At 40.6% G+C, this 12152-nt stretch overlaps 1 protein-coding gene across 1 annotated transcript in view; it reads right to left on the reverse strand.

The window, feature by feature from the left end:
* PHEX (phosphate regulating endopeptidase X-linked) overlaps positions 1-12152 on the reverse strand; it is a 1501811-nt gene that overhangs the window by 1297231 nt on the left and 192428 nt on the right. The window lies entirely within an intron of this gene.

Raw genomic sequence — 12152 nt, forward strand, 5'->3', positions numbered from 1 at the left:
GCAAAGAGGAAAATGGTTGGGCTGTGAGAGACTTCATTTTAAACAGGACAAAAGACATTTTTCTTAAATTGTTCTCTAATGAAGCCAACACTTTCTCTGAGTGCCTTTTGTATTTATCACTCAGACATCCGGGTGCTGGTGAAATGTTGAGTTGTCTGCTGAGACAATTGAATTTCGTGTTCTGAAGGGCAATAAAGAATGACCTATTCACGATGAAGCTTTCTCCCTGATTAACAGACATTAGACAGTCATAAGGGCTCATTACGATGTTGGGTGGAAAACCTCTGACTCACACCGACTCGGATTCGTTACCGCCGGATTATAATGTGACCGATTTCTATTCTGTCAGAGTCCCATTGTTCCCACCGGGCCGTAACACAGGCTTCTATGGGGAAATGAGGTGTATGCAGAAAACTCTGCCCCACGGTGCCTGCCACACAGTGCAGGGTTTTGCAGGGGGGTCCCTTAGATACCCCCTCGGCCAGTAACCGTGGCTGCATCGATCCTGATGATGGAAACTCTGTCCATAGGGTTGCAAGATGCGGTTCTGAGTGACAGGAATATGCCAGAAGTCATTGGGAACTGAGTTGGAATGACTGGAAGGTTTACGTTCCGACCGCAGACATCGTAATTGGGCGGTCGGAATGTAAACCGACTGAGTTGGTCGGAAGTGCTACGATGCGGTCGAGGAGATTCCGATTGTTGGTAGGAGGCTTCCGACGACACTGCAATGAGCCCTAAAGTGTTTGCTTGAGTTTCACTTCTACAAATAGCAGGGGCATTGCTTCTGGGGTGGGGTGTTTAGGTTGTGACACCCTCAAATAAATGCATTCATTCTTAGCCTGGTAGTTGGGTCTGGGGGTCCTGAGTCGGTTCTGCTATAATAGTGTTGGTTGATCTCATCATCCTGATTTCACTAAGAGGTTTTAAAATGTATTCATTTTTGGAACTAAGAACTTAAATATATACATATTCACTGAAAAAACCATAGGTTATAGACCATATATAGTTAGGAATTAGCATTTACAAAACCTTATTTTACTCATACAAAACCATTGAAATTCCATATATAGTTAGTTGCACTAACTATATATCGCGCACCCGCAATCCACTGCTGATGATGTCACATATTACATCATTCATGACATGGTCAGTGACATCACTGATGACAACATCCAGTGACTGTATGTTTCTGTAAAGTTAAAATGTGTCTTATATATTGAAGAATGAGTGCAAGTATAAGTGTCTGGACAAAGGATTTAGTAGGTGCATGACTGAATGTATGAGTGAGTGATTAAATGTGTCTCACTGAGTGCATGGGTTAGTGACTAAACTGTCTTAATTTGTGCATCATTATGTCTGTTGTTCTGTAAACTGCTGCATGTGTTGATCAGTAGCTATATGATTAACTATATGGGTTACTGATTGATTGTCCAAGTATTTGTATGGGAGACTGAGTGTGTGTGTGGCTGGCTGGGAGGTGTGTGACTCTGTGCAGATCAATGTGTACTTGTATCAATGATTGTATAAGAAGGTAAGTGTGTGTTAGTATATGTTTGAAAATGTAAGGTGCTCTATGTTTAACTGTATAAACAAGAAAATGGAAGTGTCATTGATTCTTTACAGGACTGACTAGGTGTGTGAGTAACTCCATGGATGAGTGGCAGACTGTGAGTGTCTGTATAGGTGTATGAGTGCATATGATAGTGTTGTTAAGATGAGTGATTGTGTGTATGAATGATTGTATGGGTGAATGAGTGAATGTGTGTGTAGACATAGGAATCAGTGAGTACGTATGTAGTAACTAGTATTGGTGTGTCAATGGTTTCAAAAATTATACTCTGTATTTAACACTGGGTGAAACAGAGGTTATATTAAAATGTGAGGAGATGCATTGTATTGTCACATGAATGATATCATCAGTGATGTGGTCATTGATGTCAAATGAGATGTCATCAGTGATGTCATTTGAGATGTCATCAGTGATGTCACTGACCATGTCATGAATGATGTAATATGTGACATCATCAGCAGTGGATTGCGGGTGCGCGATATCTAGTTAGTGCAACTAACTATATATGGAATTTCAATGGTTTTGTGTGAGTAAAATAAGGTTTTGTAAATGCTAATTCCTAACTATATATGGTCTATAACCTATGGTTTTTTCAGTGAATTTTCAAGGTTTTGTAAATGCTAATTCCTAACTATATATGGTCTATAACCTATGTTTTTTTCAGTGAATTTAATTGGTTTTTTAACAGCTAATATTTGTAGCTGTAAAATGTATTCTTCTTTAAATCCAAAAATATATTTTATATGTTTATGAATAATTTTCTTTTTTAAATATTTTTTTTTCTTCGTTCCCGCTTCGCGAATCGGGAAGCTTCCCGTTAGCTGACCTTGATGCCGCGAAATAGACCGCGAGCCGGTAAACGTTTCTTTACCGCAACTGCCGCGTTAGAAAACAACATCGTGACGCCTCCCGTCCGCATGACGTTTCACGTTGTCGCGTGATACGTCATATGACGTGCTACGTTAGCGAACTGGTACGCTTACCGAGTCGCAAAGCACAGGTTTCTGGAAGCAAAGCGGGAGGCCCTGCAAAGCGCTTAACGTAAACACAGCAGGTCATGTGACTTGGTAATAACACTTTTCATTGGTTCATTTCACTTTTGGTTTCCTAATGATGTAAGACTAGGTCATATAATCTAAAATGAACACTTTTCATTGGTTGAGAACTCTTGTTTTTCCCAAATGATGAAAATCCCTCCTTCTTTCCTCACTCTGACTTTCATCATTGTGAGAGAAAGACCCTTTGTTACCAGTGAGCAATGGCTTCTTTAGTAGCTTCAGCTGGTGCTTCCCCACCACCTCCACCACATCCAAGGAAGAGTGGACCACCTGCTCAAGTTATAATTCAACAAGAAGAGGAAGAAGAGGAACAGGACGACGAGCACGAAGAGAGGCAGTTTTTGCCTGAGGAGCCCAGGACGTCTCACCGGAAAGAAAACTTCATTTGGCAATTTTTTTAAATTCCCAAAGGTCAGAAAAAAGTAAATGCAAGATACGTAACTTGCCTTATATGTCAAGATAGACTGTCCAGAGGGACCGACAAAAAATACAGCTTCGGAAACTACACAATGCATCGCCATATGACTAGGTGGCATCCTAACAACTACAGTGCTGCACAGTTTCGGAACGACCTAGATAATCTCCCTATTATGGCCAGAAGATCTGTTGTACCGGAAGTAACGGGACCAGAGGGCAGGGAGATGGTGCCAAATATACAAATGAGATTTGGTGAAGTAAAACAAGTCTGCGTACATTGCAGTGGATTCATTTGCTACAGAGAAAGTAGCATCACTCTGATCAACAGAGCTATTGACTATCATATGCAAGTTTGTACGAAACGCCCCAAATAATAAATACTTTTTTTTGTTTTGTTGCTCCTGTTGAGCCCTTTACAATGAATCGTTTTCATTGCCCCCTCCAAGAAAAACCCCCAAAAATATAAAACTGTTGAGAAAAATTCAAAAAAAGTAAAAAAATGTTCTGAAAAATATTTAAAAAAATGTAAAACAACAAAAACAATAAAAAAAAAAGTTCTTTTCAGAACTACCTCCCCGTTATTAAAAAACGGGTACAATATTTGGAACTGTGCCAACCTCTATTTCTCGTAGTTCGCTTCCCAGTTCGCTCGCCGGTACGCGAACCGGATGCGAACCAAAAACAGTAAGTATAAGGGAAGGAAACAGACACTTATGTTAAAAGAAAGACAGCTATACGGAAGTAAACTAGAGATACTATTACCCGTAATCCACTGCTGATGATGTCACATATTACATCATTCATGACATGCTCAGTGACATCATCAGCAGAGGATTGCGGGTTTTTTGGCAACGTGCCTTATCCACGGTTTAATAACGCTGCCTATTGCTTTATATAAGTTTTCAAATTGTATGAAATATATACCAATAGGTCGTTATGAACCTTTAGGTAGTGCTTTTCTTCATGAGGTCTGGTCGCTTCCATACACATACAGATGTTTCAAAGATGATCAAGAAGTTTATCTGAATGGAGAGGAATGCACTGAGACGCCAGATCATTCACTAATGTGTAGGCACATACAGTTACACGGTTCATGCAACAAACACCAACCAAATATGGCTTGCGTGTTGCAAGGCACGCCAGTTCCTGCTATCATCCCCACGTTCAAGTTGTTGGAAAATGGTAGTTATTTGATGCTCAATAATGAAGATTGTTCTGGGTTAATTAAAAGTATTCCTTTTATCGTAACAGTAAGTGAACGGGTTATTTGCTGCAAAAATGTTCTATTTCCTCCCACACATGAACATAGGGAGTTTTCAATCTGGCCACAAATACCAACCTTGGGAGCAGATTTCAACGGCATGGCAAGAATAAGAGCTCTTTTGTCTCAGAGAGAGGTGGCCTTGAGTTTGGCCCGTGAAACTTTCGTGCTTCACATAGCGAACACCCGTACAGAGGTGCAGACCCTTTTCAATACTGATTCGCCTTTGCATTTCAGCAAGATGGTTCGGACTATCTTTAACGCGTCCTCCACAAAGGCCCTGGCGCACTTTTTTAAACTTGTTACCATTGGTCTCGTGACTTCATTTGAGAAAATCTTTGGAGTCATCCCTGCTTTCTTTCATTCTATTTTCTCCACTGTGCTTCGTGGATTGCCATTTTTACTTGCATTACCAGCGTACGCTCTTGTGCTTTTTTACATTTTTAAATATGGATGTCCCTCCTGTGCAAGCTCCCGCCCTGCAGCTGCTGACACTGCTCCGCAATCGCATGCTAGAATATTATGGCACAATGCCGTTGGCGATATTAAGCACGGCATATGGATTATCTTTTCGATTCTCCTACTTCACCTGTGTCCAGCCTGTATTTCACTGCCTGACCTGTGATTTCGATTGGGCCATTGATTTGTGTCTCTGCGGACCGGTTTCTCCTGACGTCGACTTTAATCAGCTGATGACTCCTATCATTACTCACGAGTTGGTTTGTCCTGGCGAAAGGATTATGGCTGTGGCATTGATGCATGGACTAATTGGTCCCTGGAATTTACTGGCGGCAACACAGTCTTTCTTGGAACAGAGCTTTCTTGAAAACCCACCGAGCTGTCCTCTGATGGTGATAGAGGATCCGGTGCTGGGAGAGCACGTATGTTCTTTTCCGCTTTTAAATTGGATGGCTGAACTCTTTTCGGATGAAGACGGTGACTTCCTATTGGAGGCTGTTGCAGCTTATTTTGCATACACAGTTATGTCATAGACCTTTTTCATGTTTGATATGCTGAGTACTAGCATTTCATTGACAATTCATTGACTTATTTGTCAAGTTTTTATTATTTAGCTTGCCTATTGACTTAAGACTCGATAAAGTACTTGGCTGTTTTATTTTTCTTTAGCATTACATTTTCCTAGTTTTTAATGTTTTACCTTGCGGACCGTCCACATATAAACTTGCAATCTGCTCTCATGAGATGGCACTTCTATTATCTTATTCAGTTCGTTTCCGGATCATGGGGAGGTGTCATCTAGGTCCTGGATATCTTTACACCGTGTTAAGTTAGCATGGGCTCATTACCGGTTTAAACGCCATTTTTCCTTTTTTGCAACTTCTGCACACGACACTTAGTTGTTGCTTTAGCTTTCAACCTAGTAGTTCATCGTGGTTTACATGAGAATAATATGTTATTACTCTACTATCTGCTTTGCTTGTTAAACTATATCTGTACAGCGAGTGCTGAAGTTTCAAGAACAACACGATACAGAATTGTTATGAGATCTGATCTGCACGACTTCATACTCATAACATAAGTGCAGCTTCTGCCAATTCTGGGCATGAGGCGGGTTTTATATTGCTTTGCCAAACACACATACACAACAGTTGATGCGGTTCACATGAAGAGAGAGCTGGTGTATGCTGATGTGATTCCTTCAAATCTAAGACACTAAAGTATGGGCACGCCCTAAACCAACACAAACAGACCTTCTTAGCAAATAATATAATATGTGTATTAGGGAGGGTGAGATATAAGCAGCCGCGGGCCGTGGAGGGAGTTACGGTGGGGCACGGAGGCGGGGAGGGGGAGGGGCAGGGTGGAGCCCTCTCCACCCTGCCCCTCCCCCTCCCCGCCTCCCTGCCCCACCGTAACTCCCTCCACGGCCCGTGGCTGCTTATAAGTGTTGATAACTCTTATTCATTTACAGCATGTTAACATACTGTCACCATTCGCTTTTTATGTACTAGTAACTATGCTGGTAATTTTGCTACTGATAATATGTGTACTTGTATTATCTAAGATACTACGCCTGAGAAGACGGCATTAGTAAATAAACATTTCAAATACACATGTGTTCTTCTTAACTCCATGTTCTGGTTTCTAAGAAATATATAACGACCGACTGTTCATGAGTTCCACGTATCCTGAGGTACTATAAGTTCATATTCTGGATTGTCTAAACATTGAGAGTTTGTTATATCCAATGTGACACTGTACCTAGCTTGCTAAGGGGTTTTTGATTACTAAGGTGAGTTTTGGGGCACCCTAATTCGCCGAGGTTCCAATCCTCTGTCCACAGTTCTGTGTGAGAACAGAAACCCTGCGACAGGGGCACCCCCGACCCTTGCTGGAGCTTCATCACACTTGCGATACAACTCCAGCAATACGCCACCTTTACGGCACAGATACATCACGCATCTGTGCTGTTTTTGCCCCATGATGCGCCGCATTGTAAATGCAGCACACCATAGGTGACGGAACAGCGGCACAGAATGACTAACACATCCCTGGTGATGCGCCAGTCATCATAAATCTATCCCTATACTTCTTATCTTGTTCGAGATGAACCGCCATATGTATCATCAAAGTTTTTTGCATTTCCTAAATAGCGAACTTTAAGGAATAAATAGCGATTCTTTACCATTCCTAGTTTGCGATGAGCTATTTGCTAATTACAAATTACCCATTCATTTCCTTCATTTCCATAGGGCGGTTGGACTCACTTTTAGCTCGAACGGCTGAATGGATTTCCACGAAACTTGGCAAAATTGTAGGGACTGGTAGCCCGATGTGCCTTTGCTATGTCTCAAGATATATGCTCCAGTGGTTTTTACGAAAATTAACTTTGAAAAATATATATTGGGCTACATTGGCCTATATATATGTTGGAGCCCAAATGTAGCCCAATGTAGCCCAATGAAGCCCAATGAAGCCCAATGTAGCCCAATGTAGCCCAAAGATGGCCGCCAGAGGCAAAAAAAACAAATGTAGCCCAAATATCAGCCAGATGTAGCCCAACTATAGCCCAGTGACAGAATGACCAATCAGCTTCGCAAACCTCCGTTACGCGAAGCGGAGCGCTGTTACAGATATATATCTTTTTTTGAACGTTAATTTCTCAAAATCCACTGCAGCACATATATTGAGACCTAGCAAAGGCACATCGGGCTACCAGTCCCTAATATTTTACCAAGTTTCGTGCAAATCCATTCAGCCGTTCGATTATTATTATTATTTTTTTTTTTTGCCCCGCGGGGCCCTTTTAAAACCTCCACATCAAACCTAGGGGGTCAGAGAGGATCTACTATGCCCCCTTATGGTCATTTGCCCCTTCGCTTTGGCCTCCTCTTGTCTCTCGATCCTACCGAGAGACAAGATGGCGGCCGCTACGGACTGTTTGGAATGTTTACAGACGCCGGAGAACCAATCAGCTTCGCTTCACAAAGCTCCGTTGCGCGAAAAGTCCGCGTACTGGAGCGCTGCCCGGTCCGCTGTTACAGATATATATCTTTTTTTAAACGTTAATTTCTCAAAATCCACTGGAGCACATATATTGAGACCTACAAAAGGCACATCGGGCTACCAGTCCCTACAATTTTGCCAAGTTTCGTGCAAATCCATTCAGCCGTTCGGGCTAAAAGTGAGGCCAACCGCCCTATGGAAAACTCAATGTTAAAAACACGTTTTGGGACCCCCCTTTTTTCTCGACCCCCCCTGGACGAACCCCCCCCAATTTTCAGGGGCTGCTCAGAAACAAAATGTGCCATTTTCCTGAAAATTTCAGCCAATTCCGTCCACAAACACCAAAGTTGTTAGACATAGAATTTTCAAAAATCCCATAGAGAAAAAATCCTAACTATATATACCTACTGGCGACCGCCAGTAGGTAATATATATATAACATTTCTATGGCAAAATGAAACCCCTTATTTTGTTCCTTTTCAAATTAAATGTATTAAGTGTTACCACTTTATTCCAATCAAGATGATTTCAGGTGTGCCATACTTTTGTCATAAGTAAGACTGTTAGCGTTCTAGTTATTCTTTAAAACACTCTGGGACATTCTGTCACTGGGCTATAGTTGGGCTACATCTGGCTGATATTTGGGCTACATTTGTTTTTTTTTGTCTCTGGCGGCCATCTTTGGGCTACATTGGGCTTCATTGGGCTTCATTGGGCTACATTGGGCTACATTTGGGCTCCAACATATATATAGCCCAATGTAGCCCAATATATATTTTTCAAAGTTAATTTTCGTAAAAACCACTGGAGCATATATCTTGAGACATAGCAAAGGCACATCGGGCTACCAGTCCCTACAATTTTGCCAAGTTTCGTGGAAATCCATTCAGCCGTTCGAGCTAAAAGTGAGTCCAACCGCCCGATGGAAAACTCAATGTTAAAAACACGTTTTGGGACCCCCCTTTTTTCTCGGCCCCCGCTTGACGAAACCCCCCCAGATTTTCAGGGGCTGCTCAGAAACAAAATGTTCCATTTTCCAGAAAATTTCAGCCAATTCCGTCCTCAAACGCCAAAGTTATTCAACATAGAATTTTCAAAAATCCCATAGGAAAAAAATCCTAACTATATATACCTACTGGCGACCGCCAGTAGGTAATATATATATATATATTATATATATATATATATATATATATATATAACATTTCTATGGCAAAATGAAACCCCTTACTTTGTTCCTTTTCAAATTAAATGTATTAAGTGTTACCACTTTATTCCAATCAAGATGACTTCAGGTGTGCCATACTTTTGTCATAAGTAAGACTGTTAGCGTTCTAGTTGTTCTTTAAAACACTCTGGGACATTCTGTCACTGGGCTATAGTTGGGCTACATCTGGCTGATATTTGGGCTATATTTGTTTTTTTTTGTCTCTGGCGGCCATCTTTGGGCTACATTGGGCTTCATTGGGCTTCATTGGGCTACATTGGGCTACATTTGGGCTCCAACATATATATAGCCCAATGTAGCCCAATATATATTTTTCAAAGTTAATTTTCGTAAAAACCACTGGAGCATATATCTTGAGACATAGCAAAGGCACATCGGGCTACCAGTCCCTACAATTTTGCCAAGTTTCGTGGAAATCCATTCAGCCGTTCGAGCTAAAAGTGAGTCCAACCGCCCTATGGAAAACTCAATGTTAAAAACACGTTTTGGGACCCCCCTTTTTTCTCGGCCCCCGCTTGACGAAACCCCCCCAAATTTTCAGGGGCTGCTCAGAAACAAAATGTTCCATTTTCCAGAAAATTTCAGCCAATTCCGTCCTCAAACGCCAAAATTATTCAACATAGAATTTTCAAAAATCCCATAGGAAAAAAATCCTAACTATATATACCTACTGGCGACCGCCAGTAGGTAATATATATCAGCACAATAGTCTTCAAAACCTCGACGCAGGCGAAATGAAGAAGCGGACCCCACGGCTTCAGGCAAGGAAATACTTTATTTATTCCAAACTTCCTTGTTGACGCGTTTCGAGCATCAAGTGCTCTTGTTCACACAATGAGCACCGCGTCAGCCATCTTTCTAAAGTATGCTGTGTGAGTAACCACCCTCTGTGAGTCACATGACCACATCCATGGACATAGAAAGAGTACTTGTAAAATATACTCGAGTTTAAAACACAATCTTATGAGTGTTATTTAAAAATTCCTGTTTTGTATCATTGATATCTGCATAAATGCAAAATATATACAACAAATCATAAACATATATCGGCCGTGTGTCAATTAATCTTCAACAGCATAAATGCTGGAATAGGACAAGAGTCTAAAGTGGCATAGTGCAATAAATAAGTGCAGAATATATACATATAAAAATAGAAAACACTATAGATGTATAAAAATATATATAAATATATATCAACATTAAATATCTCTGAGTAAAATATATTCCTGTTTAAATGCATCAGTTCTTTCTTCATAATCAAATGTATGCTACACATAACCACTCTATACACTTTATGACTATTTACACCAATATGTTTATAAAAAGAAATGTCCAAACAAAAACATTTTTGCCCTCAGAAATGTTTTTAAACTCATACCATCTATCCATGGATCACTGTGGTTGGTTCAATATATGTGTATGTAAATATGTGCTAACCACAACCTTTAACCCAAAAAGGTTTATCCTATAATCTGTACTTGCTAATCAAGAAAGAAGATAAAAATAATAAAATAATATCTTCAAACACTAAATCTCACAAAGGGTGTATATACAATTATATCTATAAAGTGATGTTTAAAATGTGATGTTGTAGTCTGGTTTACGGGAAAATAAACCAATCATAGGATATTAACATAGTTAGGATACAATTTATACTCATGTTTTCTTCAGATATCTACAGCTAACAGAGTTTTGATGGGAAATCATACTCATATCAGTCTATACAGATATTACTCATGTCTCAAATTTTTACAGGAAATTATGCAAATCCTCGGTTGTATTTAATCCATTTGGATGTTTGCTATCCAGTTCAACTATATAACCTGTTTCCTTTCTCCTTAATACTTTATCTTTGTTGCCACCTTTCCTTAGGGGTGCAACAGCATCGATCACAAAGTAAGACAAACATGATAAATTATTGCTGTGTAATGCTCTAAAATGCTGTGCAACCGGATAGGTGTTGTCATTATTGACGATTGCCCTCAAATGCTGTAAGATCCTGGCATGCACCTGCAGATTCGTGCTTCCCACGTACCGCAAGCCACAGGTGCACACCAGGACATACACAGCATACTCTGTACGACAGCTATAATTGCCTTAGATCGCAGTTTGAAATGTGGAGAATGGAGTATCGTAATGGGTTGTAGTAGTACCGAATTTGCATCCCTACAGGCTGAACATTTATAGAACCCATCTTTGGACTTTAACCAGGTACTGCCACTAGCCAGTTCTGGACTGGCTCTTACTAGTCTGTTTCGCATGCTTTTCGCTTTCCTGTAAGTAATAGTGGGACTGTCAGGCAGTCTACTGCCCAAAACTCCATCGGTTTTAATGATGCTCCTGTTTACTGAATGTTAGTATTAAACGAGGAGTATCATCAACACCTTCCTTGTTGGAACTTTTGGGTGCTAATAAAGAATCCCTGGACCTTTCTTGTGTCTTGAATAGTGCTCTAGACAGAGTTAGATCACTATACCCTATTGCCTTAAGACGTCCCACCATATTTTTAGCTCCCTCTTCAAAACTCTTAGGAGAGCTACAGATTCTTTTAAGGCGTAGGAGCTCCCCATAAGGGATACTTTTGATCAGATGTTTAGGATGCCCACTGCTGGCATGTAGAATACTGTTGCCAGCTGTTGCTTTGCGGAATAGAGATGTCTCAAATGTGTGATCTTTTATCTCAATCTGTACGTCCAAGAACTCAGATTTGATTTTACTGACCTTTGATGTAAAAAAGAGGTTATGTACATTAATGTTGAGTAGCTCCACAAATTTCTGGGCACTACACTCATCTCCCTCCCAAATACAAAAAAACGTCATCAATAAAACGCATCCAATATCGTACATTTTTAAAACCTGGGGTGACAATGAGATCCCGCTCCTCCCACCAGCCAACATATAAACATGCATAGCTGGGCGAGAAGCAGGATCCCATCGCGACACCCCTTATCTGTCTCCAAATGTCTTTACCAAACATAAAATAGTTATTATTCAAACACCAGCTCACCAACTCATATAGCATTTGATTGTGGCTATAGTAATCACAGGATCTCTGCCCCAAATAATGTCTTATAGCTTCCACACCTTCAATGTGATCGATGCTGGTGTATAGTGATTCTATATCCAATGTTAACATACACCAGTCAT

This window comes from Lissotriton helveticus, chromosome 8, assembly GCF_964261635.1.
Source record: "Lissotriton helveticus chromosome 8, aLisHel1.1, whole genome shotgun sequence".
NCBI lineage: Eukaryota > Metazoa > Chordata > Amphibia > Caudata > Salamandridae > Lissotriton > Lissotriton helveticus.